Below are 8,462 nucleotides of genomic sequence, written 5' to 3'. Positions count from 1 at the left end.
TTTTTTTTTTTTTTTTTTTTTAAATTCTTCTTAAGGGGCCACGGACCCCAAGTCCCAGGGAGCAGAGGGGCCTGCTCGGTCCCCACACGGCCCCCCAAACCCCCTGCCCTTTCCTTCTCCAGCGGATCTTCCCAATCTTCCCAAACCTGGGTCTCCTGCATTGCAGGTGGATTCTTTACCGTCTGAGCCACCAGGGAAGCCAGTGAAGATGCGTTGACTTGTTTAAAGTCCTCAAGACGTGTATTCACTAGGAATAGCATCTGTTGTTTTTCTCTGACTTCCGGATGTTTTCCTTTTATTAATAGTATTGCTAGTTACTGAGCTCCCCAGAGGGAGAAGCAGCTTGTAGAACTGCTGCCCCCTCCTTCTCTAGAAGACCATGCCATGCTATCTTTGCATTCAGAGGCTGTCCATCCAGAAGAGCACTGATCTTCCCCACAGTTGTTCCACCTTTCGTAAATATTAGAATTATTTTGGGGTCATTTTCATTGTTTCATTTACTTATCAGATATATTCCTCACTTTCCCCACAAATATCCATTAAATTGCTGAGGCCTGATGATATACAAACACAGACATCCATGCCCTTGTGGATCTTAAAACTCTTAAGATCCTGTACTTGATTATGATCAAAAACTTCAAAGTTACTTTATAAACCAAATTACTGAGATTCATTTTTTGTCTATTTGTGGTTATCTTGTTTTTCAGTTGCTAAGTCTTGTCCCATTCTTTACAGCCCCATGCAGCATGCCAGACTCCTATGTCCTCCATTATCTCCCGGAATTTGCTCAAAGTCGTGTCCATTGAGTTGGTGGTTCTATCCATCCTCTGTTGCTCCCCTTCTCCTCCTGCTTTCATTCTTTCCCAGCAATAGGGTCTTTTCCAATCAGTCAGCTCTTTGCATCAGGTGGCCAAAGTATTGGAGCTTCAGCTTCAGCATCAGTCCTTATAGTGAATATCCAGGATTCATTTCCTTTAGGATTGACTGGTTTGATCTCCTTGCAGTCCAGGGGAGTCTCAAGAGTCTTCCCCAGCACCACAGTTGGAAAGCATCGATCGTTTGGTGCTCAGCCTTCTTTGTGGTCCACTCTCATATCTGCACATGACTACTGGGAAAACCATCGTTTTGACTATATGGACTTTTATTGGCAAAGTGATGTCTCTGCTTTTTAATATGCTATCTATGTTTGTCTTAGCTTTCATTCCAAGGAGCAAGCATCTTTTAATTTCATGGCTGCAGTCACCATGAAAGTGAAGAAAGTGAAAGCAAAGTCACTGAGTCACATCCAACTCTGTGACCCCATGGACTGTAGCTCACCAGCCTCCTCCATTCGTGGGGTTTTCCAGGCAAGAATACTGGAGTGGGTTGCCATTCCTTTCTCCAGGGGACCTTTCCCACTCAGGGATCAAACCCAGATCTCCCACATTGCAGGTGGATTCTTTACCATCTGAGCCATCAGGGTAGTAAAAGAAGGTTCTGTGTTTCATTTTGGCTGAAGAAGAAAGGTATTTGCTTGTGAATTTTTTTGTGATTCTTTCTTTTCCTTGCTTAGAAGGCTTTGTTGTCTAGTAAATAAATTCAGGTTCTCTTTGTTTTTGGCGTTAAAGGTCCTTCCCAGTCTGACCTTGACCTGATTTCCCAGGCTCCCAGGCATCTGGGCCCTCCTGGCAGTCTCCTGTCCTCAGTGCTCTGGACAACAAAACCTGTGATTTGCTCAACAGGATGTGTGTTTCCCAGCTCTCAATCTTTGTATAAACTATGCCTGTATATGCTATGCCTGTAATCACTTCTGGGTTGGTAAAAATCATGTGTATTTTTCATGATCGGTCTTTATGGCTTTTTCTGACCCACTGTTCTGTACCCTTTGTGAATATCTCTAATATAGCACTTTGAACACTGTATTAAACATTTTTTTTTAATTCCTCATTTGTGGTATCAGCCTCGAATGCTCCATGGATAGAATCTGTGTCCTTCTCATCATTACTCTATACATGAACTATCTCAGTGAGGTGACTGAATGTTTCCCACATACACCCAAACCTCACCTCTTTATGGGCTTTATAGGCAGTATTTCCATGGCTTTGAAACAAACTCTTATTGAGTCCTTAATAATTCTTGAAATATCTTCTGGGGGGAAATCCATTCCTTCTGGAAGACTTCACATTCCTGTAGTTAGAGCCTACCGTTTTCTCCTAAAAAATGCTCAAGAGCTTCACTCATACTTCTATGGGGGCATTAATATGCTACGGTGTAATGTTATTTTAGTCCATAATTTGTTACCATGACTAAAATACTTAGAAGGTATGTAGTGACACACAGCTTCTTTCTCTCATGTAGCCCCATAAATACAATGATCATCACACAGGAAGTGAAAGTGAAAGTCACTCAGTCATGTCCAATTCTTTGCAACCCCATGGACTGTAGCCCGCCAGGCTCCTCTGTCCATGGGAATCTCCAGGCCAGAACACTGGAGTGGGTAGCCGTTCCCTTCTCCAATCACACAGAAGGTACATCATGAATGCTAATCCAAAGGCGAGACAAATGAACTGATGCTCTACATATTCACAGACTACTTCAACTTGATCTGTCTAAAGTTGACTTTGTCATATCGTAGGATGGCACATGGTTCGTATTTGTCATTCAGGGTATCCTCTTTCTTCTCTCAAGGGTGAAGAGACAGTCTGGTGAGATCAAAGTTAACTTGGACTCACCGCTTTCCTTGAAGAGCCTTTCTTGGACTTTTTCAACTATTTTTTGACCTACACTCAGGATCCTGGTTTCTGTAACATTTGAGCCCAAGATAATTAGAGTTGTGAAGATTGCAGGGAAAACCTGCAACATGCAATGAAACAGAAAGCACAGAAGAAAGAGAATGAGGATGGAGGAATGGAGGAGCATCAGCAAGTCAATGACGCCTTCAATTCTACCTCCGGTTGCAGGATGTTTAAGCTTCAGTGCCAAGCACTGGCCACTTAACATGGTGGAAGTGTGCCAGGATTTATGCTGGCTTAGATCATTCAAGCTAGTGGGACCAGCTGTAGGGGGGCTCTGGGGACCCTGTTCAATATCATGACTGAAAAGGGAACGGTTAATACCTTTTTTGAGCTCTTTCAGGAAGTAATTTTACTCATATTTCAAGAGCCACAGTGTATTCAAGAATCAAAACTCTACTTTTCCTGTTTCTATGAGATTTTGTCTGTGGCTTTTATTTCAAGTGGCCTAAAAATACTTTTCACTGCTAGAATGTCCCTTCCCAGGTCACTGACCAAGCCTGCATTGAACTGGAATGGTTATGAGCTTGGGGTCTCATCTTCTCTTCCATTTCTGATGGAACTTTCTTTCATTTTCTTTTCTTTTTTGTTTAAACCAAAAAATTTGGATGAACAAATCCCACTGATTGTCTTAAAGCTGAGATGTGCAGTCAATGGATTCATCACAGAAGGTCAGGAGCAAAAAGAGGTAACTGGACAAAATTCTCTAAAGGAATGAAAATAGAGAAGAAAATGAAAGGAAAGTGGAGGAATTCCCCTCTGACTGGGAGAGACCTGTGCTCACAGCTGGGATGTCTTGAATGGACCCCCTCACACACAGCATCTGCCATCTACCCACTGAGGGGAGAGTTAACAGGCTTGGACGAGAGAGAGAGATTGGGATGCTCTCATGGAGAAAAGTCAAATTAGTGGAAGAGTAACGCTGAGTAAAAGCTCAATAAACGAATGTGTGGTTCAAGGAGTCAGTCCAGCCACACCCATCTCCCAACCAAGTAGCACCTTCACTGTGTTACAGGTGATACTGGCTCCATCACACAAATGCAGCTGCCTCCACACACAGAAATTCACGCCTGATGAAACGATCAACCTCAGTTGTTATCTTATAATGACACATTAGTAGCTGCTGGATATGTGTTAGGATACCAGGTCTTTTGCTGAGTTGAGAAAAGATCGTCAGGTTTGCAAGAGTTTCTCTATCACTCGCCGCATTCAATCATTTCAGCACACTTTACCTAGAGATTATTTTACACTCAATGAAAAGACTCTTTATTACCCCAAACCCTTGGTCCCCAAATTCTAAATCTGTTTGTTAAGTATTCTGTGGCTCCTGAGATTGTGGAATAAATGTCAAACAAAATGCTCCTAACTAATTTGCAAGCCACATTTGAAAAAAAAATAAAACCTTATGTCATTCAATATAAGAATCTATTTTGAAAACAGTTCAGTTGGGTTCCCTCCCCAAAGGCCAAGGTCCTGTGGAGGTTGTCACTCATTCCTGCTTTGTTTGGAAGACTTACCTACTCCCCTCACTGATCCAGTCTTGGGGTTCATGCTGGGAAAACAGGTATTGACACCATCTTTAGGATCTGAGGGTAGAGTCAGAGGTGTGCACACATGCGCATGTGTATGTGTGTTTACATGTGCACATGTGTGCGTGTGAATGTGTGTGCATATGCACGTGTGTGTGCTTAGGCCAGTGGTTTCCATCAGAAGACCTGAAAGGATGGGGGGAACTTCCCACTTGACACTGGCCTGGAGACTCAGAGATCTGCCTCAAGTGATGGCTCAGCATCCAGCTTCCTTGGAGGGAGGCGCCTCTCCCCACAACATCTCCACCCCCACTTGGCGTGACCTCACTTTCAGGAAGGATGTGCATGTCCTTCTGGTTTCTTTCTTGGGGAAACGCGTGGGAGGCTGTGAAGGTTGGAACTCTGTGCAAAACGTTCCTCTGGTCTTTGGGAAGCATCACACTTGGTCTGCCATGTTTCTCACTGGCCAGTTCCTTTAGTTGCTGCCCAAATGTGGAGCAGAGTCGATGAAATCCCACGATGTGAAGAGGTGAGGCCCAGGCAGTCAAAGGACCCGAGACCTTTCTGTGTGGCGGTGACTCGCAGGCTGTTGACCAAGGTCCGTGCTGACCGGTGCGAGCCTGTGCCGGGCGTCTGTGGCTGCATGTGGAGCCCGTCCTGGGGTTCAAGAGATGATCAGTAGCCAAGGCAACAGTGGCCTTCAGCCCAGCTAGGATGCCTGGGGAGGGCCGTGACGGGCTGAGGGGCAAACACAGGAGCTGATATGAAACAAATCACTTCTTCCCAGGAGTTTCAGAGGCAGTGGTGTGACCAGACAGAAATCAGGCTGAAAGGACATCTGCTCGCGTTCAATGTGTTCAACTGTCTTCTTCCCCTAGGGTGTGAGTTCTTTAAGAACAAGCCCTGCAGTCTGTTTATTGTATTATTTGAGACCCTGGCCCATAGTAGGAATTCAGTAATTGTTGCCTAAACTATGAATTTTGTTGAAATACGAGAATTTCAGTGTGTTGCAAATCATTAGAAGTCTGGAACAATTGTTGTTTAGTCACTAAGTCATGTCTGACTCTTTGTGACCCCGTGGACTATAGCCTGCAAGCCTCCTCTGTCCTTAGGATTTCCCAGGCAAGAATATCGGAGCGGGTTACCATTTCCTTCTCCAGGGGATCTTCCCGACCTGGAGATCGAACTCGGGTCTCCTGCATTGGTAGGCAGGTTCTCTACTGTTCAGCACCCGGGGAAGCCACTGCAACAGTAGAGAGTGTTTTTTTGTTTTTTCTAGATAAATTTCCATAGACAGTACCAGATACAACAGAATTCTCTTTTCTGATTATCTGTCACCCACCTTCCAATAGCCCTTTGAAAGCTTGCTGTTTCATGATGTGTGTCTATCTCTGTACAGAGACACACACTATATTTTAAGGTCTAATTCAGGCCATCTGCTCTTTCATGGAAAGTGATTGCTCTTAGATTCCTTTAATGTTTCTACTTATAAAAGATCATAGGTCTGTATAATAATTAGTCTTTTCCTACTAATTGGTGACAACTTGAATCCCCTTTTATCTAGCATGAAAATGTTTTAAATATTAACTAGGTTTCACAATCTGCGTGCTATTTGTGCTGCGTGACTGTGGCAGAGAGGGTCAGCTGGTCGCCTGAAGCAAGGCCAGCCAGGGGCTGCGGTCCCTGCAGAGTCACACGCGGGTCGGGCGGCCCAGCCCCACAGCCATCTGAAAGCGGCTGTCCCCAGGCGTCGGAACACTGCCGCTCCTGGAAGCCGGCCCCCTGCTGAACAATGTGACAGCCTCATTTGATTTTTAGGAGTCAAGTCAGTCAACTCGTCTAACATTTCTGCAGTGTGATCAATCAAGTAGGCCAAGGAATCGAATCACGTGTGGGCAAAGAGTTCTAGCAAAAGCAGGTTTACACCATGTACTTCATTGAAATGCTACATGAGACTCTTTTCCCTGGCGGTCCAGTGGTTAAGACTTCACCTTCCAATGCAGTTGATGTGGGTGCAGTCCCTGGTCAGGAAGCTAAGATCCCATACACTCAGGGCCAAAACACTAAAACATGAAACAGAAAGAAATATTGAAACAAATTCAATAAAGACTTTAAAAGAAGTTACATGAGGTAGGCATCATTTTAGAGAAAATCTATATGTCCTATAGCTGCATCTGTGTTTATAGAAGTGGATATTTTTGTAATAATATGCACTGATTTATCATATAGATGGGTAACTAATTATGTCAAATGCATTAATTAATTATGTAATAGTGTGTATTGCATACTATCAATTATATAATAAAATTATATACTATGAAATAATTTAATCATTAAAATCACATGAACAACCATGTCATTATTATATAATCATTTTATTAATTAATGTGCTAAATTTAGTGATTATAATTAATATGATAGTTATATATGTTAATGTAAGGCATTGATAATTTATGTGTTAAAATAAAGCCATTGTCTATAGTAGCAATATTTTCTAAAGATTAATAGCTGTATATTGCTTTCTAGTTTAAAAACTTGAGTAATGCTAATACGAGCCATGACCCTCAATTCCAGCAGGCCCTGGAGCCCTCAAGCCTCGGGAGGGCTGTGTGAAGAGGTGTGAGGCTTTTCCTCTGAGTCCACCTTTCCAGACAGTCTTGTTCTCCAGCTGAAAGGGGAGCAGGAGGCGTCCCGCCACTCAGAGTCCATCTCTGTTGGCAGCTCTGGGTGGCACATGTCAGGGCCACGACATACCCTCTGCCCCCTCAGCTCTCTATTGGCTGTGAGACGCCCAAGGAGAGGGTATGGCCCCCTTTGAACGTGTGGTCATCAGGCAGAGGTTGTCCCTTCTCCACAGAGGTGAGCTGCCAGGTTCCACCTTCTGAACCCACCTGCTGAAGTGCAAATGTGTGGCTAGAATAACCAACTGCACCCTTATCCCCTGACAGTGGACAGGACCTGGCCCACCAGCAGGGCCCTCGGGGAGCCGGAGACGGAGCGGCAAGGGCTAAGTGGCTGTTGGACTCATGGCCCAAGGTGGACAAATGGGGCCGTGGTGAACCCCGAGGTCAGAGATGGGAAAGCGAGGGCAGAGAGGAGGCAGGGGCTTTAGGAGAAGGAGCAGGACACCTCGGTATGCCATAGAGGAGCTGGTGTGCGGAGGGATACAGGGATGCCCCGAGTCTTGGCCCATATGAGGGGCTGGTCCTGCTGGCATCTCCAGGAGCTGCCTGGATTCTCTGCACACACTCACAGAGAGAAGTACGTTCTCCCCAGTTCCTCATCTTTTCATCACTGTGTTAAGTGTGACCTTGAACTTATTAATTATCCACAGAAAATCTGTGGCACCGCTGGCAGTACCTTTTGCCTGTCAGGGTCTTCATGTACTATTCATTGACCAGAAGGAGGCCAGGGAGCATCATTCTACTTCACTCTGGGTCCACAAAGCAGGGGGCTGTGACGTTTATGATTTGTGAAGGAGGAAACAAATCCCAAAGAAGAAAACAAAGGTACATGGCAGAGGACAACACACCTCAGAACTGCATCAACATCCATCTATTTCATGGCAATGTCTTCCAAAAATGTGGGTTGTTTTTTTTGGAAAGGGGTATCATGGAAAAATACAAATAATGCCTTATTTTGATTGCAATGTTTGAAAGATTATTATTTTTGTCTCACAGAGAATGATCAATAGTTTGTGCTTTTACTTAAAAGGCACACACCATGACTTGACCCCATCCTGACCCCTTCCAGCACTTTCCCGGGTACATCAGTTGTGGAGCTCTGTACTTGGCGTACAGACTCAGAGCTCCAGTCCTTTCCATACTGATGAGATAACGCATGTAAATCTCTTGGATTACTGCCTGGAATTTAATGAAGGCTCAATCAGCATTAGTGAGTTATTACCATTATTCTAGTTTCTGAATCCTCGGGGTTTGGCTGGGAAGGTTCACTCCAGTAACTGGGCCCAGTGACTCTGAGTTTGCCTATGTCGTCCTGCATTCATTAGAGTCACATGTCCTGAGAGCACTCTTTGCACCGAGCCAGAGTCCTTTTCCGAATAATACCACTTGAACACCATCAGAAACCGGCTGCTTAGTTGTTCCTGCTTCTTTTGGTTTTGAAGTGCATGTTCATTTACTCTCTCAAAACAGCACTTCAC

General features: G+C 44.5%; 1 long non-coding RNA gene across 2 annotated transcripts in view; it reads left to right on the top strand.

Annotated features, from left to right (window-relative positions):
• The window catches only part of LOC104999520, a 17,647-nt gene extending 12,350 nt beyond the window's left edge, over positions 1 to 5,297 (top strand). For both annotated transcript variants that reach the window (XR_826600.1, XR_826598.1), the window contains one exon: positions 2,668 to 5,297. This is a non-coding gene — a long non-coding RNA (uncharacterized LOC104999520). The remainder of the gene's footprint in view (positions 1 to 2,667) is intronic.
• Positions 5,298 to 8,462: the final 3,165 nt, after the last annotated feature.

This window comes from Bison bison, unplaced genomic scaffold (genome assembly GCF_000754665.1).
Source record: "Bison bison bison isolate TAMUID 2011002044 unplaced genomic scaffold, Bison_UMD1.0 scf7180017864353, whole genome shotgun sequence".
Taxonomy (NCBI): domain Eukaryota; kingdom Metazoa; phylum Chordata; class Mammalia; order Artiodactyla; family Bovidae; genus Bison; species Bison bison.
Note: the sequence above shows the minus strand (reverse complement) of the source record. Positions and strands in the feature narration are given on the sequence as shown.